Source organism: Lithobates pipiens, unplaced genomic scaffold, assembly GCF_037356315.1.
Source record: "Lithobates pipiens isolate NorthernLeopardFrog02 unplaced genomic scaffold, aLitPip1_a1.2 Scaffold_13, whole genome shotgun sequence".
Classification (NCBI taxonomy): Eukaryota; Metazoa; Chordata; class Amphibia; order Anura; family Ranidae; genus Lithobates; species Lithobates pipiens.
This window is the reverse complement of record NW_027507718.1, coordinates 181946528-181965623: the sequence shown is the minus strand read 5'-3', so window position 1 is coordinate 181965623 and position 19096 is coordinate 181946528. Positions and strand designations below refer to the sequence as shown.

Below are 19096 nucleotides of genomic sequence, written 5' to 3'. Positions count from 1 at the left end.
CTCCTTCACTACCAGTATGATTTACACAGTAATCAATGTCAAACGTGTTCGATCTGTCCACCATAATGTCACAGTCCCGATATTAATTGCAGATAGCTGCAATTAATAATAAAAAAATAATTAATAATAAAAAAATTGTAGACACTATAAATTTTGCACAAACCAATCAATATACGCTTATTGCGATTTTTTTTCTAACCACAAATATGTATAACAATACATATCAGCCTAAACTGAGGAAAACTTTTTCAAAATCGTCGATATTTTTTTGTTTATAGAGCAAGCAATAAAAACCGGCAATCAAATACCTCCAAAAGAAAGCTCTATTAGTGGGAAAAAAAGGACATCAATTTTGTTTGGGTACACGACGCAATTGTCAGTTAAAGCGGCGTAGTTCCGAATTGCAAAAAGTGGTCTGGAAGGGGGCAAATCCTTTCAGGGATGAAGTGGTTAATTTACCCATTCTGAACAGATCTCAAATTAGCTCTAAAATTGTCTTCTTTTAGTCATTTACATAATAAAAAGTATAGTACATTTGCCCTCTGTACTTCTATCAAACATTACTCTTATGAAATAAGCATTAGAAAATAATATTATTGATAGATATTAAACAGGAATTCAATATTATAGTTAACTGAACTGGTTATAATGCAGCCTACCTCACATTTCTTTATTTTTGCCACTTACTCTTTAGCTATTATTTTTGTCCTTCATGCATGTTCACAAGTAAAGTAAACAACACTTGTATGTAAGGCCTTCACACCTTTGTATATGACCAGCATTAGGTCATTATTTATCAATGACTCTACAGATAAAGGAAAAGTTGCCAGCCTGAGTCTCAGTAGTCTAATATGGAATGCTTAGAGGCCTTATATATTTTCAGAAGCAATATTTGTTGTTTTTCTTATAGGAACCACATTTTTAGGGTTCCAGACTAGGCTGAATAGGTTTTGGGGCTGTAGCATGAAAACAATGAGCGCCTTTGTAATGTAGGGGGGGTGAGAGTAATATATGACTTTTGTTAAAGCGGAGGTCCACCCTAAAGTGGACCTTCCGCTCATTGGAATCCTCCCCCCCTCCGGCGCCACAATTGGCACCTTTCAGGGGGGAGGGGGGTGCAGGTACCTGTACAGTACAGGTCTCTGCACCCACTTCCGGGATAGCTCTCTGCGGAAAGGGGCGTAGATTACGCCCCTTTCCGAAAGTCCCAGGCTGCCTGCTGGGAAACACACAGATCCCAGAGGCAGCGGGTCCATCCTTATTTCGCAGCGCGACTCGCGCATGCGCAGTAGGGAACCGGGAAATGAAGCCGAAAGGCTCCACTTCCTGATTCCCATACCTAAGATAGCGGCGGCAGCACCCGAGAGACGATCGAGAGATCGGCTTCGGGTGCCCGACATCGCGGGCGCGCTGAACAGGTAAGTGTCACTATTTTAAAAGTCAGCAGCTGCAGTATTTGTAGCTGCTGGCTTTTAAAAAAAAAAAAGCGGACTCCCGGCGGACTCCCGCTTTAACTCATGAGAAAGCCCATAGCAGTCATTAGTTCTTACATGTTTGAGGTTTTTCTGAAGTCTGGTCTAAATAATGTTAACATGGTTCTAAGTTTAAGGGAAGGAAAGCCTGTTGATTGTCATTACAGCTAATGACCATAAAGATGTAGACTTATCATACACAGGGATGAGTAACTCTTCCTAGGTTCAGTCCCTTAACCGTTTTGTCAATCTTACTCATAGTTCAAAGTTTGTGAATGCAGCAAACCCTGTTGAAGTCTATGGGGGTGAATCTTATTCAGTTTTGACCATTTGTGGGATGTATAAGCAATCTATTATCAAACAAGAGACATTGGAAGCGAGGCACTCCCATTAGGGGCGGCAAACAGAAAACAAAAACAGTCAGGGAAATTTATTAAGAGTGTCTATGACACTCAAAAGAAATCTGACATGTCTTTGCAGGACAAAAGTTGGTGCAGAAGACAGATTAATGTACCTTTTGTAAATACAGTGGGTATAGAAAATAATCCCCCCCCCCCTTAACTTAATCATATTTTGTTGCTTTGCAGCTTGGAATGAAGACAGAAACAGTTTTTGTTTTATCCAGCTGTATTTACTCAGTGCAACTTATTACATCTGAGTTAAAAATATAACACCAACATGCCAGAAAAAAGTAAAATAGAATTAAAAAACAGAATCAGTGGGTTGAAAAAAGGTTCACCCCCTTGTGCCAGTATCCTGTTGAACCACCTTTTGCTTTAATTACAGCCTTCAGTCTGTTGGGGTATGTTTCCACTAACTTTGCACATCTAGACTTTGCAATATTTGCCCACTGTTTTTTGCAGAACTGCTCAAGTTCAGTTAAATTTGATCGTGACCGTTTGTGAACTGCAGTCTTCAGGTTATTCCACAGATTTTTAATGGGATTTAATTCCGGGCTATGACTAGGCCATGCAAGGAAATTCACACTCTTCTCTTCAACCACTGTGTGGACATTTTTTGTTGTGTGTTTTGGGTCATTGTCATGTTGGATGGTAAAACTTCTTCCCATTGACAACTTTCTGGCAGAGGGAAGCAGATTTTCCTCAAGATTTTGTGTTTTGCTCTATACATTTTTTATTCTATGCTGACAAGTGCTTCAGTCTCTGCTGTAGAGAAACCCCAACATAACAGGATATTACCACCTTCATGCTTTACTGTAGGAATGGTGTTATTTGGATGGTGAGCTGTATTGGATTTCCGCCAGACATGTCATTTGGTGTTAAGGCCAGATAATTCAATTTTAGTGACCATAACCCCTTTTTCTATGTGGCCTCAGAATCTTTATCAATGTGTGTTTTGGCAAAGCGCACTGGTAACTGCATGTGGCCTTTCTTAAGGAGTGGCTTTTTTCTTGCAACCTCTTAATAGCCTCTCTGACCAGTTTACTCCTGGCTCTTTCATCGAGTTGGGAGAGGTGTCCTGGTCCAGGGAGGGTCTGTGGTATACCAAATACCTTCCAATTCACTATGCTTCTAGGCATTAACAAAGCCTGTGAAATTTTTTTGTATCCATCTTCTGACATTTGTCTCGGAGATCCAGGGGACAGTGCTTTGCCACCCATAATTGATTGTTTGCTTCAGTTGCTCTACCAGGGACTGAAACACTCCAGGAAAGCTCTTTTCATGCTGAACTAATCGAAAAATAACAGCTGATCACAGTTGAAAGTCAAATGGCTTTGTGTGCCATTGAGAAGGTGATTAGCTATATCTGATTGAGTTTACAAAATAATTATTAAGGGGATGATCCTTTTTCCAACTTAGTAATTCTGTTTTTGAATTCTTTTTATTTGTTGGTGTTATATCTTTCACTTGAATGTCATAAGTGTGTAAATACAGCTGGATAAAGCAAAACCTGTGTCTGTCTTCATTTCAGGCTGCAAAGCAATAAAATGGGGTGGGGGGGTAATTGTTTTCTATACCCACTGTAGGTACATAAATTTGGGGCATGCATGGAGGTACTCAAGATGGCACTTGTCAAGCCATGATTGACGACAGATAGGCCAAGCTAACAAAATCACCTGCTGCTGCAACAATTATAAAGAGAGTTCAGGCTGATGCACCTGGGACCGTTTTCACAACTCATACGGACACCCTGCAACCACAAGACCAGCACAATATGTGTGAAATGCAAGAAGCACATTTATTGGAGTCACACCTATACTTACTGACCAAATTGGGGACTTCAAAAGGAAGAGAAAAAAAGAACCCTGGCCCTTTCTTTAGAGAGTTCCTTGACCAAATCACAGAATACAAGATGTTCTGTGAATAGACAAGGGGATAGGAGGGGTAGACAAACAACAGTATTTTTTCCTCTTTTGTGTTCACCATAGTGTAGACCAGAGCTGGCTGTATTTTCTGGCACATAAAAGTAACAGCAGTGATTAGGAATTGGGATACATAGCATTAGAGGTAACTCTTTTTTCACACCACAATTCATAAAAACATCTCTGCATGAAGTTTTTTTTTATTTATATGTAACTTACCTAAGCCAGTCAAACAAGATTTTTTACTATAGATGGCCGCGCTTAGGTCTACAAGTGGTTGCTGCCGCCCTAAATATATTGACAGCCTCCTCAGTACTGCTGTTGATATGAAAATATAATATATAGGAAAAATAGGGCCTGGGCGCTACCTCCTGCTATATAAGATATATTAGAATGAAGAGGGGAGGGGGGAGGAGAAGTACTCTCCAGGGCCGATTATTCCCCAAATAAATATATATGTATGTATGTATGTATGTATTTATGTATATGTATCTTATGTGTATAAGCCTATAAAAAGCACCCACTAGGTGAAAAAAGGGGGGGACAGAGTCACGCTCTGTCTCCTCTATTGTTTAAAACCACACAGCTAGAAACATACACCAGAATATCCCCTCTCCCAGATTTAAGTATATTAAATTATAATATCCAGCACTATGTCCCCCCCTTTTTTTTCAACTAGTGGGTGCTTTTTATAGGCTTATACACATATATATTTATTTGGGGAATAATCAGCCCTGGAGAGTACTTCTCCTCCCCCCTCCCCTCTTCATTCTAATATATCTTATATAGCAGGAGGTAGCGCCCCAGACCCTATTTTTCCTATATATTACAGTCAAACATGATGCAGCAGTTCGATTCATTTTTTTAGGTGAAATAGCTGTATTTAAGAATACATTGTCAGTTTTCTAGAAGCTGTATACTCTGTCCAAGCAGTCATGTTAATTAAAGTGAAAATGGGGGAAAAATGCTAAAAATTTTGTTTGGGTACAGTGTTGTATGTCCGCGCAATTGTCATAAAATGCGACAGCGCTGAAAGCTGAAAATTGGCCTGGGCGGGAAATGGTTTAAAGAGGAACTGCAGTCTGCTCACATAATTTGTAATAAAAACATATTTGACATTCTGAAGCTTCCCTCCAACCACTTTGCATATTGTTTTTCTTTATTTCTGTTATAAAATTTTGTAAATAAGTAGGTTTTCTCCTGCACTGACGAGCACTGATGAGGCGGCACTGACGGGTACTGATGAGGGGGCACTGATGATGAGGCACTAATATGCAGCACTGATGGGCACTGATATGCAGCACTGATGGGCACTCAAAGGGGGCACTGATAGGCGACACTGATGGGTGGCACTGATGAGAAGTCACTGACAGTCATTACTGGCAAAATACCCTAAAATCTTTATAACTGAGAAAAGTAAAAGTCAGTGATAACCTCTGTAATTGCAGTATATCATTTTCTCCAACACTACAGGTGCTCTTTAACCTACTGGGTTATCTTAGTATCCAGAGTAAACTCATAGCAGACATTGTTAGCTCGGTATGATGAGAAAAAATACCATAAAAAAAAGGAAAATATGTTGCCTTACAACTTGAGTGTTAAATCAATGACAAAAAATTATTTTCTCCTTCCTGGTTAGAAATTCCACTTCTTGAATTTCCCAGAGCTGTGCAATACTTTCAAAAATGTATACCTGACACATACTCTAAGTTGTTCTAATAATGTGTAATCCCCCCCCCCCAGACTGACAATGCTGCTGTCCCGTACCCCTTGTGCTCATTCATCCAGAGTGGGGATACTCTAATACAGGAGGTGTGTTACTAGCCAGATCACCAGGTGAAAACAGAGGGAAAAAATTATAATAATAAAGCAGCCACCACATCTAATGATTAGGAAGCTACAATAATTTACATATTTGGTTTTGAGTTTACTACTGATTTAATACATCAATAAATGAAATACAGTGTACAAGCAGTGTAAATAGTGGAATTTAACTTTGGCATGAGATGTTGCAGCACTGCAGGGCTGGAGTGTGAAAGGAAGAAGCAACACAAGAAGCCAATCAGTTCATGTGCTGACAAGACGAGTGATAAATGGATCAGAAAGAAGAGTGACAGAGAGATGAGCTCATTGCTAGGCTTCTTCTTCTTTTGCTATCCAGTCACAGGCTGGGGTGGGTCCTGGACAACCTGGGGTTGAATGATACTGACCTTCAGACTAGCTTTGCCCTCTGAAAAGCGATCAGTATTGAATTGCTTTGCAGGAGGCATTTGACAGGTGATGAGGACCTGTTAGGACCTTCTGTCTGTTTGGCAGCAAGGTCCCATTTGTTATAGGAGAGCTGCTATTAGTGCCTCTTTCAGTATTAATTGAAAAAATATGTTTTTTCAGCATCAGTGCCTGTTATAATGTAAACAAACTTTCATAAGTTGTATTAACTGCAACTTAAAAAACACAAATTTGTTGCTCTGGGATCGTATACAAGTAAATTCAGTATTGAGGCTGGATTCACATCTATGCATTTTTTGTGCTTTTTGCATTTTGTACTTTTGTACTACAGTCCATTTATAATGTTTTCCTATGGAACACGTTTTGTAGTGCAAATCTGCAAAATCTGCATAAAAGCAGCTGACACAATATGTAAAGATAACACAATAAAATATGTAGTGGATGGTGTAGGACTACTAGAAACAATAACAGAGTCAAACATGATTTTTCAATATAATAAGGCTGGATTCACACTTATGCAGTTTTAGTGCTTTTTGCATTTTGAAGATTTGCACTACAGTCCATGTAACATGGTTTCCTATGGAACACGTTCTGTAGAGCAAATCTGCAAAATGCAAAAAGCACTAACAATGCATTGCATTAAAAGTCCATATTGACAACAGAAATAAATCTTGAAAAATCCACTTGCAAGGACACCACCACCATCGCCCAGTCTCTTACCTCAGGTGGATTAAAACAAGCCTAGATATCTCTAAATATCAGCTCCTCAGCGGCATGGGGATATAAACTGCAGCTCCCTCAGGTGGATAAAAGCAAGTCTCTCTATATCAGATCCTCAGCAATATGGGGATATATATTGTAGCTCCACCACAACATTCAGTACCCAGTAGAGAGAAAAGACAGACATACAAGACACCTTTTATTGATATATGTTAAAAAAAAAAAGGTTGCACTCACATTTCAGTAGTGTAAAAGAGGCACTGGAAGAAACGTCCACCGTCTCCAACCAACAAAATGGCCGCTGCGCCCCAGCACACGAGTCGCATCACACGTTAGCAGCTCTTCCCTACACATTTCGTCATCAATGACTTCATAAGGGGTGCCCCTGATGACGTCATTGATGATGAAATGTAAATGCAACCATTTTTTTGTAACATATATCAATAAAAGATGGCTAGAGGAGGGAGGGGCTGGATGTGGGCGTTGTGCTAGAGTCGATGCTGAGCCTGTGAAGTTCCCCCTAGCATGATGCAGGCCTAAGGAGAGGCCACATGGCCACCTCCCGACCTCCCACAAACCTCCTGTTTTTGTGCTATGCCCCGCTGAGGACTGTTGCAGCTGCTGCAGTAGCACTGATTCCCGGGGCACGGAATACGGGGCCAGGAGCCTGCACATTCACAGTGACATCAGAAGCAGAGTGGACAGAGCGGAGCACTGACAGAGCCAAGATAACGGTAACGGCTGAAAAGTAAAAGCTGTAATTTCCGTGACTGGAACAGAATTGCAGCATACACCGACCCCCTGCACTTCAAGACTGGTAAGTAATTTGTAAATGTGAAGCAGAGATGGAGGCAGTAAGAGGGCGAGTGCCGTGGTTACTGCTGGGAAATCAAACAAATGTATGGGGGCATATAGACTATATATTGACTGTTACAGGAGCTCCCTTACCTGGCTAGATTGAGGTGTGGCTGGAAGGGGGAGCCGGCTGCAGGCTCTCGCTGCTAACCATTGAGGAAGTGAGAATAACTGATTGTATGGGAGAGGAAACTGCCTTAGATCTCTGAGAAGAAGGGGCTGGGGACCATCAGGAATGCGACAGAGAAATGTGCTTGCTTGTAAATAATCAGTAGCATTCGTTCATTGCTGGTAAAGATTGTTATGGAGCCTATGCCCTCTCTTTGGGCGAAGTAATGAAATAGCAGGAGATTGGAAGTATAATCTGAGACTGTTTTACTTACTTAATACCCCATCATAATATGCCTAGCCTTATTTTTTTCTCCATCTCTGTGGTAAAACAAAAGGACTCAGAGGGAGTTTTACAATATATTATATGAACTGTGAACTTTCTATGAAGGTCCTTACCCCCAGTACCTGAGTATTTCTGAGTATTCCAGGATGTTAATTTAGGCCTGAATAGAAGAAATATCTTCAGCAAGCGAATTCATTAACTAAGATGAGGGGGAAAACAAATAAAACAAGTAAAAGTGCCCCACCTGCTCCAAGCCCTGGAGGTATCCAGCGCTATATGTCTGCGGACACCAGCATAGTAGAAGAAGGGCATTGTAGTCCCAGGTTGGGGGTCCCAATGCGTTGAGGAATGAACAGACAGAAGGTGGCAGGGGAGGAGAATAAAGCAGGGAAAGTAAATGATGCAAAGACTACACGGCCAAGAAGCCCATCGCTTCTTGGCCGTGTAGTCTTTGCATCATTTACTTTCCCTGCTTTATTCTCCTCTCCCGCCACCTTCTGTCTGTTCATTCCTCAATTCACAGAACAACTCCCAGGGAAGCTCTAAGGCCCAAGATGGGGCACAGAGGAAGAGGGGGATGAACCATGAGGGAAGGATGCATGCAAACACCAGTTCAAGAGGAAGTCCCGCAAATTAAAGAGAAAAAATGGAAGTGTCACTGAAGGTGGACATCGCCACAGTAAGGGCAGATATCGGGCAAGTCCTAGGAAGGGTTTCTGGGTGTCTCCGGACGAGCAGACGCACCTTAAGTGGTGAACTATGGTGTTGGTAAATTTGATTACGTATAATGTAAGGGGACTAAATACTTCGGGGTGTGGAGTGTCATCATACCAATTCCCCAAGTGGTTCTATGGAGACACAACATCACCTCGCTCAAGGGGTGTTGCCATTGGATTTGATAGGACGATGATGTTTGTGGACGAGGGGTGTCTGGCTGATCCGGAGGGAAGGTACTTTTTTTTAAAAAGGGAAACTGTTCAATATGATGTGTACAATAGCGAACATCTATTCTCCGAATAAGGATCCTGATATATTTTTAAAGAGAATACTGAAAAAAAAATTGAAATTTTTAAGGAAGGTAAATTAATCATAGCAGGTGACTTAAACTGGAGTATTGACCCAAGAGTAGACACTGGTGGTGTTCTCAGGTGGTGTTCTCAGAACCACAGTTCAAAGGCAGAGGGCAATAAAAAGTATCCAAGTATTGTTGGATTTTCAGTTGTTGGATGTATGGAGGATTTGCCACCCAAGGAAACGAGACTATACCTTTTACTCTCCCGTCCACCGGACTTTCTCAAGGATTGAATATATTTTAACAGAACACCAATTAGTACTATCCCTCAAGGGAGCAGAAATTAAAGCAATTACCTTATCCGATCATGCACCACTGAAAATCCAACTGGAAATACTGGGGGATGCTTTGACGAGGAAAAATTGGAAACTGAATGAAGGAACTGGAGATCTTTTTTTGAGATTAATGACAGGGCAGAAATACCTAAGGCAACTCTCTGGAAAACACATAAAGCCTTCATAAGGGGGATCTTGATTGGGATGGGAGCGTAAAAATATAAAGAAATAGGAAAAAGATGGTCCTTCTATATAGAAAGATTCAGGAACTAGAACATAGAACGGGACCTAAAGGGATCCTAGAAAGGCAAGAATTAACAGTAAAAAGAAGAGAGATAGAAGTGCTGTTAGAATAGGAGAGGAAATGTGTCTTTCACTCAATAAATAAGGAAAGATAGCAGTGGGGTAACAAATCAGGAAAATGAATGGTAAGAAGGGTAAAAGAAAAAAAGATTAGGGCTTTTATATCCATAAATTAGAGATCATAAGGGAGGGATAAAATTTCTTTCCCTAATATCGCAAAAATATTTCATTCCTATTTCAGTGCTTTATATACTGTGAATCAGAGAGGGGACAATAGGGAGAAGTGGAGGAAAGTAGCGAGGGAGTATCTGCAGGACCTTGACCTATCCAGGGCAGCGAAGGAGGAGATGGAACATCTAGAAGCCCCTATCGAAGCGAAGGAGGAGGATAGAGCAATAAAGAATACGGCCCTGGGAAAGAACCCGGGCCCTGATGGATACTCCAATTTATATTATAAAAGGTTTTCCAAGCTTTTGATTCCTAAATTTTGTGATTATTTAAAATGCACTGGGAGAAGGAGAGATGCTCCACGAGGAGTCAATGTTGGCACATATCACTCTTATTTTGAAAGAAGGGAAGGACCCAGTATCCCCAGATAGTTATAGGCCAATATTGTTATTTAAAGATCTTTGCCAAAATAATAGCAGAAAGATTAAAACCATGGATATCAAGGTGGATACATAACGATCAGGTGGGGTTTGTGCCAGGGAGGGAGGGGAGAGATAATTCTCTGAAATCTATCTTTCTGATGTAGGAAGTAACTAGGAGGGGCACCCTGGCAGTTCTAATGTCAATCGATGCCGAAAAGGCTTTTAACAGAGTAGAATGGGGGTTCATGTTTGAAACATTGAAACATCTAGGATTGGGGGAGAGGATTATGAGATGGATGAGGAGTTGGGGTATTTGGGCATAATAATGACACCAGCTTTGGGCGATATGTTTAAAGCCAATTGCATCCCCTTGCTCAATAAGATTAAGGACCAATTGAATATGATGAGGTATAAAACTCTCTCATGGATTGGCAGGATAAATGCAGTAAAAATGTGTAAACTCCCGATGTTAATATATATCTTTCAAATGGTCCCAATAGCACTCCCCCAAGATTATTTTAGACAATTTAAATCAATGGTATTAAAATATATTTGGGCACGTAAATGCCCCCAGATTGCGTATGATGCACTTGCCAAAGGAAAAGAGCCGCGGGACGAGCAACGCAATCTCTATTTCTAGAATTGCAGATTGGATATATAAAAAAAAGGAGAAAAGTTGGGTAAATTTAGAAATTTCACAAAGTAGAACAGACATAGGGAAAATGATATGAATACCACCACAATTTCGTGATTTAGGCCCTAGCACAAATTTCTTGACGAGGAACACATTAAATATATGGGATGGTCTAGGTAGGAGGCACCATTGGGATTATAACTCAACACTAACGTCACTAATAGACACAAATTACTTTAACCCAGGGAAGGAGGAGCACATATATTTTATTAGCAAAAATGGAGATAATATTATTGAGGGATGTGGTGAAGGGGAATAGAATATACACCTACATAGAAATTACACAGGAATGGGGAAATAAACCATTAGATAAATGGAGGTATACACATTTACAGCACTTTACACAATCATTACCACAACCACTGCGGGGGTAGGGGACAATTGAGATCAATAGAGAAACTGCTGAGTTCCCCCTTAAGCTTAACTAGAAGCATATCTAAAATATATAAAATATTGATCAGGGAAGCAGAACACGAATACCAGGGGCAGACTGACCATTGGGCCACTCTGACACTGCTTGAGGTCCCGAGCCACTAGGGGGCCCCATCAGGGTTGCCAGCCTTAGTAAAACCAGGCACAATATGTAAAAATCTGTGTTTTTTTTTTACATCTGTCTCTGAAATGTCCCTTTCCGACATCCGTTTGGTCTAAAAATTCCAAGATTATAGCTCTCCCACTTCTCCAGTACCTTCTCAGCCAATAGAAACATGTTTGTGTATACTGTGTGTACATTTATGTGTATACTGTGTGATTGTATACTGTGTGTGTGTATATTATGTGGTCCCATAATCTGGGATTGCCTGGGGGCCCCATAATCTCCTATTGCCCAGGGGGCCCCATGAGTTGTCAGTCCACCCCTGGTATTAAGGGTGGAATGGGTGAGATCTAGCGAAGAACTAGCGAAGAATCAATACATCTAACAGAAGATACATGGGAGACATATCAAAAGATATGGCAAAACTGGTTTAAATTTAGGAATACGGAAAAGTACAGGGTATTAATGGAGGAATAGAGGAGAGAGAGAGGTGAGGGGGTGGGGAAAATTGTTTTTCCCTTTTTTTTCTGGGGGAGGGGGGGGGTCTAATATATGATTTAAATAAGGAACGTGAGTGGTTTGATGGATATTATTGTATTTCTGTGTAATTCATATAATATAATGAAAATAAATAATATAAAAATAAAAATAAAAAATCAATAAAAGATGACTTGGATGTCTGCACTATGAGGTGTCTTTTAATCTACCTGAGGGTAAGAGGCAGTGTGTGTGGGTGATGGTGGTGGTGTCCTTGCAAGTGGATTTTTCAAGATTTATTCCTGTTGTCAATATGGACTTTTAATGGAGTTGGTTCATAAGCCACTTATTGTACTGAAAGTTCATGGTTGACTCTGTTATTGTTTCTAGTAGTGCTACACCATCCATTATTAACTGCAACTGTCAGGAACAGCTTATTACAATGTACATATTTATTGCTGTAGTAAAAAAGCAAAAGCAAATTAAAATTGAAAGCAAATTAAAGTTTAGCATTTAAAAAAAAAGTTTTAATTTCTTAATCAGCCTCTGATTAACCAGTTCCCGACCAGCGCACGCCGATGTACATCGGCAGAATGGCACAGGCAGGCATATTGGCGTACAGGTACGTCCAATCTTTAATGCCGCCCTGCCATCACAAGCGTGCCGCCGGCGGAAAGCTTGCGTGCTGGTCGGGACCTCCGTGAGTCCGGTCGCGGGTCCCGCGGACTCGATCGCTGCGGGCATACCCACGATCTTCTCATAGGCCGGCTGAACGGAGAGATGCCTTTGTAAACAGCATCTCCCCGTTCTGCCTAGCAACTAGTGATGCTGATCTCTGCTCCATGAGATTGGAGCAGAGATCAGTGTTCACTAAATGAAAGCCCAGCCCCCAACAGTTAGTAACACACCCCTAGGAACACTTAACCCCTACACTGCCACCCACTTGTTAACCCCTTCACTGCCAGTGTCATTTACACAGGAATCACTGCATTTATATAGCAGTGATTGCTGTATAAATGACAATGGTCCCAAAAATGTGTCAAAAATGTCCATAATGTCGCAGTCACAATAAGAAATGCTGATCGCCGCCATTACTAGTAAAAAAAAATTATTAATAAAAATGCCATAAAACTATCCCCTATTTTGTAAAGGTATAACTTTTGCGCAAACCAATCAATAATCGCTTATTGCGTTTTTTTTTTACCAAAAATATAGTAGAATAGTAATAGTAGAATAGTATAATAATAGTAGAAGAATATGTATCGGCATAAACTGAGGGAAAAAAATGTTTTTTTTTATATTTTTGGGGGATATTTATTATAACAAAATGTAAAAAATAATGCGTTTTTTTTCAAAATTGTTGCTCTATTTTTGTTTATAGCGCAAAAAATAAAAACCGCAGGGGTGATCAAATACCACCAAAAGAAAGCTCTATTTGTGGGAAAAAAAGGACGCCAATTTTGTTTGGGAGCCATGTTGCACGACTGCGCAATTGTCAGGAAAAGCGACGCAGTGCCGAATCGCAAAAAACCCTCTGGTCAGGAAGGGGGTAAATCCTTCTGGGGCTGATAGGGTTAAGCTTCACAGGTTGCCACTGGGGTCCTCTTCCACTCCTCCATGATGACATCACAGAGCTGGTGGATGTTAGACACCTTGCTCCCCTCCACCTTCCATTTGAGGATGCCCCACAGATGCTCAATAGGGTTTAGGTCTGGAGACATGCTTGGCCAGTCCATCGCCTTTATCCTCAGCTTCTTTAGCAAGGCAGTGGTCATCTTGGAGGCTTGGAGGTGTGTTTGGGGTTGTTATCATGTTGGAATACTGCCCTGCATCCCAGTCTCCGAAGGGAGGGGATCATGCTCTGCTTCAGTATGTCACGGTACATGTTGGCATTCATGGTTCCCTCAATGAACTGTAGCTCCCCAGTGCCAGCAGCACTCATGTTGCCCAAGACGATGACACTCCCACCATCATGCTTGACTGTAGGCAAGAGACACTTATCTTTGTACTCCTCCCCTGCTTGACACCATCTAAACCAAATAAGTTTATGTTGGACTCATTAGACTACAGGACATGGTTCCGGTAATCCATGTCCTTAGTCTGCTTGTCTTCAGCAAACTGTTTGCGGGCTTTCTTGTGCATCCTCTTTAGAAGCTTCCTTATGGGATGACAGCCATGCCGACCAATGCGATGCAGTGTGCAGCGTATGGTCTGAGCACTGACAGGCTGACCACCCCACCCTTTCCACCTCTGCAGCAATGCTGGCAGCACTCATATGTGTATTTACCAAAGAAAACCTCTGGATATGACGCTGAGCACGTGCAGTCAACTTTTTTGGTCGACCATGGTGAGCCCTGTCGTGAGTAGAACCTGTCCTGTTAAACAGCTGTATGGTCTTGGCCACCATGCTGCAGCTCAGTTTCAGGGTCTTGGCAATCTACTTATAGCATAGGCCATCTTTATGTAGAGCAACAATTCTTTTTTTCAGATCCTCAGCGTTCTTTGCCGCGAGGTGCCATGTTGAACTTACAGTGACCAGTATGAGAGAGTTAGAGCGATAACACCAAATTTAACACACCTGCTCCCCAATCACACCTGAGACCTTGTTATACTAACTCACATGACACCGAGGAGGGAAAATGGCTAATTGGGCCCAGTTTGGACATTTTTACTTCAGGGCGTACTCACTTTTGTTGCCAGCGATTTAGGCATTAATGGCTGTGTGTTGAGTTATTTTGAGGGGACAGCAAATTTGCACAATTATACAAGCTGTACATTCACTACTTTACATTATAGCAAAGTGTCATTTCTTCAGTGCTGTCACATGAAAAGATAGAATAAAATATTTACTAAAATGTGAGGGGTGTACTCACTTTTGTGATACTGCATACCCAAAACATTTTTTTTAGTTTTTGGATAAAGTTGGGAAGGATTAGAAAGCCTGTCAGGTTTTACTGACATACAGAGATAGCAATGCTTTACTTTAGTTAACCACTTGCCGCCCGCCCTATTACAAATTGACGGTGGCAAAGTGGTTTCATAATCCTGATCGGACGTCATATGATGTGATCAGGATTATGAGCCGCTACGCGCCCCCGGGGGCGCGCATCGCGGCGATCGTTGTTGCGGGGTGTCAGTCTGACACCCGGCAACTACGATCTCGGTAAAGAGTCTCCGACGGAGACTCTTTACCACGTGATCAGCCACGTCCAATCACGGCTGATCACAGTGTAAATAGGAAGAGCCGGTGATCGGCCTTTCCTCACTCTCGTCTGTCAGACGCGAGTAGAGGAGAGCCGATCGGCTGCTCCTCTGACAGGGGGGGGTCTGTGCTGATCGATTATCAGCACAGCCCCCCCGAGGATGCCCACACTGGACCACCAGGGACGCCACCAGACCACCAGGGATGCTAAGCAAAAGGTAATCCTCCCTAGACCACCAGGGATGCCAGTCAGCACAATGGATGCCAATCAGTGCCCATAATGGATGCCAATCAGTGCCCACAATGGGCATCACTGATTGGCATGCATTATTGTTTGGCACTGATTGACATCCATTAGTACAGTATAACACCAATGCTGCCTATGAGTGCCCACCTGTGCCGCCTATCAGTGCCCACCTGTGCCGCCTATCAGTGCCCACCCATGCCGCCTATCCATGCCCATCTGTGCCGCCCATCCATGACAATCCGTGCCACCTATCAGTGCCCATCCGTGTCGCCCATCAGTGCCGCCTGTCAGTGCCGCCTGTCAGTGTCCATCAATGCCACCTCATCAGTGCCACTTCAATGGTGCCACATCATTGGTGCCCATCAGTGCCGCCTTATCAGTGCCCATCAGTGTAGCCCCATCAGTGCCCATCAGTGAAGGAGAAAACATACTTATTTACAAAGTTTTGAAACTGAAACAAAAAAAACATTATTTTTTTCAAAATTTTCTGTATTTTTTTATTTGTAGCGCAAAAAATAAAAACCGTAGAGGTGATCAAATACCACCAAAAGAAAGCTCTATTTGTGGGAAAAAAATGATAAAAATTTCATTTGGGTACAGTGTAGCATGACCGCGCAATTGTCATTCAAAATGCGACAGCGCTGAAAGCTCAAAATTGGTCTGGGCAGGAAGGTGTTTAAGTGCCTGGTATTGAAGTGGTTAAGGAATACTAGAATCTGTCAACTTTTTAATGTTGGCTGCTTCCTTGCTGCACAGTTTCCCTCACTTCCTTTCTAGTAAAAGGTTGTCCAACAAATGGAAATTTGGGAAAAATCTCTATAATGGTGTCCCAGGTAGCAGTAAAACATGACAGGAGTTCTAACCTCTCCACAATCTATCAAATACTAAAAAAGTTTTGGGTATAGATAAACTTTAAGCATAACTAATGTCATGACCCATGTTGCCACGTTTATCTATCCTCAATGAATGGAGAACAAAAGGAGATGACTAAGTTCATCATATTGAATATTTCCAAGTAACCTCATTTATTAGTTCTAATTCTCAAATCAGAACCCCTCAGTAACCAGTTGGTATCCATCTTATACTGGTCTGACTACAGCAGGGGGAAATTGTGACAGGTTGCATTTACAAATCAGTACAGTTAATGAACAAAGCTGAAGGTTAATTATTATGATATTCAGTACCTCCTAGCAAACTATTGTCTAAACCTTGTAAAACAGACAAATACCATACAATTAAATAAATGGGTACTCAAAGGGATTCTACTGACCATTGTAGACTACAGTGTATTTTTTCTAATCCTGAAATTGTACTCTATATTCAGATTTTAGGTTTGGTAACACAATTATTGTGTATATCTTTTCAGATCCTCTTACATAGAAACTAAAAAAATACATATTAACCCATTGTGCTCATATACCATAATTCCATAAAGTTATCTTAAGTACAACAAAAAGACAATTAACAGAATATTTGTTAGCTGCTAGATGAATGCATTAATATTAGTTTATATTGACAGACATCTTGAAAAAAATAAAAAAATAGACTGAATTTACCTTGCAAGAAGTGTGCGGCTAGATCCTGGCAGGTGTTTCTCGGGTGAATGAGCTGGTTTCTATTCCCGTCCTTGCTAGAAAAGCAGTGCACACCCCTTTCCATTGCCAATGATTATATACTGGACAAACAGGTGGAGCTGGTAGAAAGGTGAGAGCTGCCGCAGAGTACTGACTGTGCATCATAAGGAAGAGATAAGGAATTGGAATTAAAAACAGAGTGCTAAGCTAGCATGTTTCAACGTGCCAATGATGTCAGGTTTTGTGTTGCGTAAAGTGTACAGATTCCTCAATCTGTATGTAAAAGGTACTCAGTGATCCTGATTTATTATATAATTAAATTTAGAGACGGCTGATGATATGTGGCATAGTACAAGACACTCTGAGCATTCTTTAAACATGGCAGTTGCCAGGACATAGCAATGAGTGTATGACTTATCATTTATAAATAAGGTTCATTTAGGAAAATAAGTGAAATAATAGGCTCCATTCACACATAGGTGATATGAATCATGGTTGGAATCACCGCGACAATGTGGGACAGGTTTGCAATGTCCTCATTTGTCAATGGTACCCTAAACGCGGTGTGATTTTTCAGCGATTGTCACATGACAAATCTTAGCTGAATCGCGCAAACAAAATCATGCAAAGTTCCGGACGTCTTTTGGGTGACTCGTGTTTTGTATGCAACAATCGCGGCAAAACCGCACCACGTTTAAGGTGCCATTGAAAAATAATGGCATTGTCTTAGAGATTTCTCCTTAAAGGGTTAGTTTTCCTTACCAAAAAAAACACCTGTGCAGATAAGGGACATCTGTAGATAAAAACAGAATGTGCGGCTTTGAGCAAAGTTGAATAATGCCCTTGCTATAGGTGTAGGCCAATTATGTACCTCCTGAAGCCTGACTGGAATACTTTCAGCACTAGGGATGAGCCGAACACCCCCCGGTTCGGTTCGCACCAGAACTTGCGAACGACCCCCGCGTTCGGTACGAACGTTAGAACCCCATTGAAGTCTATGGGACTCGAACGTTCGAATTGGAAAGTGCTAATTTTAACGGCTAATATGCAAGATAGTGTCCTAAAAAGGGTTTGGGGACCTGCCTCCTGCCTCAGGGGACATGGGTCACTGCAAAAAAAAGTTTTAAAAACTGCCGTTTTGGCGGGAGCACTGATTTTAATGACGATTAAAGTGAAAAAAAAAAAGTGAAATATTCCTTTAAATATGGTGCCTGGGGGGTGTCTGTAGTATGCCTGTGAAGTGCCACGTGTTTCCCGTGTTTAGAACAGTCCCTGCACAAAATGACATTAAACGGAAATAACACCATTTAAAACTGCTTGCGGTTTTAATGTTATATCTGGTTCCTGCAATATGGTTGAAAATCATTGAGAAACATGGCATGGGTAGCCCTCCCTGCCCATTACCAGCCTATTTGGGTCTTGTACGCATATTAAGGGGAACCCCGTACCCATATTAAAAAAAGGAAATGCGTGTGGCCCCCAGGCCCTATATACTCAGAACAGCAGTATACAGGCGGTGCAAACAAGACAGGGACTGTGTAGGTTTGTTGTGTTAAGTTGAATCTGTTTGTCATTTTCAACCGGTACATTTTTAAAGTGTAGCTCCAGTCAAAAAAACTATTTTTAAGCTTTTTGGAAAACATAGGGAAGGGTTATCACCCCTGTATAATTTGTTTTGTCGTCCATCTTTTTTCATCTCACTTGCTGCTGTCTCCTTGCGTTTGCAAGTAGGAGATGTTTGTAAGTTGGATGTTTGAAAGTAGGGGCCTGCCCTATATTATAGCGGTATGTACTGGGTACAGAGCACGCAGACAGCACGCACTATCTCCTAACACTACTGACTGCAAGCTCTATTATTAACCACTTGTTAGCCCAATGTTTGCATAAAGTGAAAGATGAAGTTATGCTGAGTAAATAGATATCAAACATGTCACTCTTCAAAATTGCACATGCCCGTGGAATGGCGCCAAACGTCGCTACTTAAAAAATCCCCATAGGCGACGCTTTAATTTTTTTTTTACTGGTTACATGTTTTGAGTTGCAGAGGAGGTCTAGGACTAGAATTATTGCTCTCGCTCTAACATTCTCGGCGATACCTCACATGTGTGGCACATGCGAGCACATGGGGACATGG

At 41.5% G+C, this 19096-nt stretch overlaps 1 protein-coding gene across 1 annotated transcript in view; it reads right to left on the bottom strand.

Annotated features, from left to right (window-relative positions):
- HSH2D (hematopoietic SH2 domain containing) overlaps positions 1 to 17101 on the bottom strand; it is a 54114-nt gene extending 37013 nt beyond the window's left edge. Inside the window, exon 1 of the mRNA XM_077475955.1 lies at positions 16945 to 17101. The gene's annotated coding sequence lies outside the window, so the exon portion shown is untranslated. The remainder of the gene's footprint in view (positions 1 to 16944) is intronic.
- Between the last annotated feature and the right edge of the window lie 1995 nt (positions 17102 to 19096).